The sequence below is a fragment of the Haplochromis burtoni genome, unplaced genomic scaffold, assembly GCF_018398535.1.
Source record: "Haplochromis burtoni strain Fernald_Lab_line unplaced genomic scaffold, NCSU_Asbu1 Contig_559, whole genome shotgun sequence".
NCBI classification, from domain to species: Eukaryota; Metazoa; Chordata; class Actinopteri; order Cichliformes; family Cichlidae; genus Haplochromis; species Haplochromis burtoni.
Genome location: NW_024582920.1, coordinates 166,058 through 168,516, shown reverse-complemented (window position 1 = coordinate 168,516; position 2,459 = coordinate 166,058).

Here is a 2,459-nt window from a genome sequence, read left to right as displayed (position 1 = left end):
CCAAATCACTGATGTTTGAAATAGGTCCAGGATTTAGTTCTATATCACCAGCCAAAAGTAGCATCAGAACAAGTTTCAGAATCTCCAGGGACAATTGTGGTGTATTTAATTGTTCATGTTTACCTGTGGGTGGTCTAGCATGACCAAAATCCAAGAATCTTGTGAACAAAAGATGTTGACTCCATTTGGCTGGGAAAATGGTATAGTTATCCATCTTTCTTGGAACTCCACAGAAGATAAAAATGTATAAAAACAAAAAGACAAGTTGATGTCAAGATCCAGGGGTTTTTAGATTGTTTTTTAGGTGTTTTTTTTTTTTTTTGCAAAAGCACAGGACCTGCCAAGCTGTGTGTCTGCACCGATTCCAGCTTCTCAGATGTGATTACTATCAAATATGAACTCAAGTTTGGAACAAAACTAAACATTTTAATTCTCCACATAATGAATGACAACTTTTTCTCATTGTTGACAAAAATAAATATAATTGATTTCAGTCTTAGAAAGTGTGCTGTTGCTTTTTCTCCAATAAACCGCCAGCGTGTCCCAGCACTGTCACAGCACTGTCACAGTACTTTTTGGATTACTTTTGATGAGTAATGATGAAGGAAAATGTTCTGTTCTGCTTATGTTGGACCTTTTGACACAGTTGACCACCACATTCTGCTTGAAAGGCAGAATGTGGTGGAGGCCTTTTTTGGTTCGGTGCCAGTACAGCGGGGGGAAGTGATGGGTTGGTGTATCTCTAACTGCCTTAGAGTGGTTCTCCTCATATTTACATCATCAATGTTTTTCTGTGGAGGTCTCTTATTTCAGACCATCCTCTACCTCCCTTACTTAGAGTGTCCCTCAAGGTTCAGTTTCGGTGCCTTTAATGTTTTTATCTTCTTCCCCTCCAACATATAATGAGCCCCTTCAAGGATATTTTCTATCACTGTTATGCTGATGACATTCAGTTATACATTTCTTTCAAGCCCAGAGATTTATCTGCGCTCCAGCTTGTGAATGATTGCTTAGATTCAATCAACCGTTGGATAGCTGTTAACTTCCTACAACTTAATGAGGGGAAAACTGAAGTCCTTGTATGCGCTCCTGACAGATTTTTTCCTCAGATAATGAAAGCCCTTGGTCCTCTTTCGGTTTATGTTAAATCCTCTATCAGGAATTTAGGTGTCACTTTTGACTGGACTCTCACATTGGACGGTCATGTCAAATCTCTGGTTCGGCCTTGCTTTTATCATTTAAGAAATGTTGTTAAGTTAAGCCCTATTGTGTCTCACTCTGAACATTTATATCTGCACACTTGGACTACTGCAACTCATTGTTTATGTGTCTAAGCAAAGGCTCCCTGGAACGTCTGCAGGTTGTGCAAAATGCTGCAGCTAGGCTTCTGACCAAATCCTCTAAATATTCACATGCTATTCACATTGCTATTTCAGTTATACTGGCTTTGAATTCAGAGTCCATTTTAAAATCCTAGTTTTGAATTTTAGAGCTTTGCATGGACTGGCGCCAGCTTACATCTCTGATCTTCTACAGCCTTATGTCCCTAGCAAGTGAACTCATCTGATTAGGGCCTGCTTGCTATACAGCACACTAAGATGAGAACTAAGGGTGATAGAGTTTTTGCCACTGTGGCCCCTAGACTGTAGAAGTCTATCCCTCTGCACCTCAGTAGTCACTTCTAAAAAACATCTCAAAACTCACCTTTTTAGAATTTCTTTTTGTTAATTTTTGCCTGCTTATGTTGTTTGTTTTATGTTTTAGAACTTGTTATTCTATGTGCAGCACTTTGTGATTCTCTGTCTAGAAAGGTGCTATATAAATAAAAATTTTACTTACTTACTTACGGTACTTTGAGGTTAGCAGACTCATCAGTGCGGGCGTGCAGCCGCTGAGGGCTCGGCTGGATTAAAAAGCTGCAGACGCTCGGCCCTCTGTGGCCATTTAACTCCTCTGCTGTTCAGGCAGAAACACAATTCTTCCCGAGGTGCCTTCTTTTCAGCTCGTCAATGTAAGGAGCACTCTGATCAGCAGAATGAGAACCTAATTGAGACCAGTCCATCACTTCCCCCCGCTGTACTGGCACCGAACCAAAAAAGGCCTCCACACACATCTTTTAATACAAACTGATGATCAGAAGCTTAAAAACACTTTCCCTCCACTCTTCTGCAGAAATGTTAAATTCAGTGATGCTCTGAGAAAGCAGACGTTTCTCCACAAAGATTTAAGTAAACCATAATCCTGTGCTGCTGCTCACCCTTTGTTACACATGATGACGTTTTCTGTCTGGTAATACATGTACTAGGCCTCAAATTCTTGTTTTAAAATAAACATTTCAGGGTTTTGACAAGTTAATGAATTAGAATATAACATGCAGAAATTGTGTTTAGTTTTCATTGATCCAAAAGACACTCCTATATTAATCAGCATATTAAACAGTCTTAATCCAGGTAATAGGT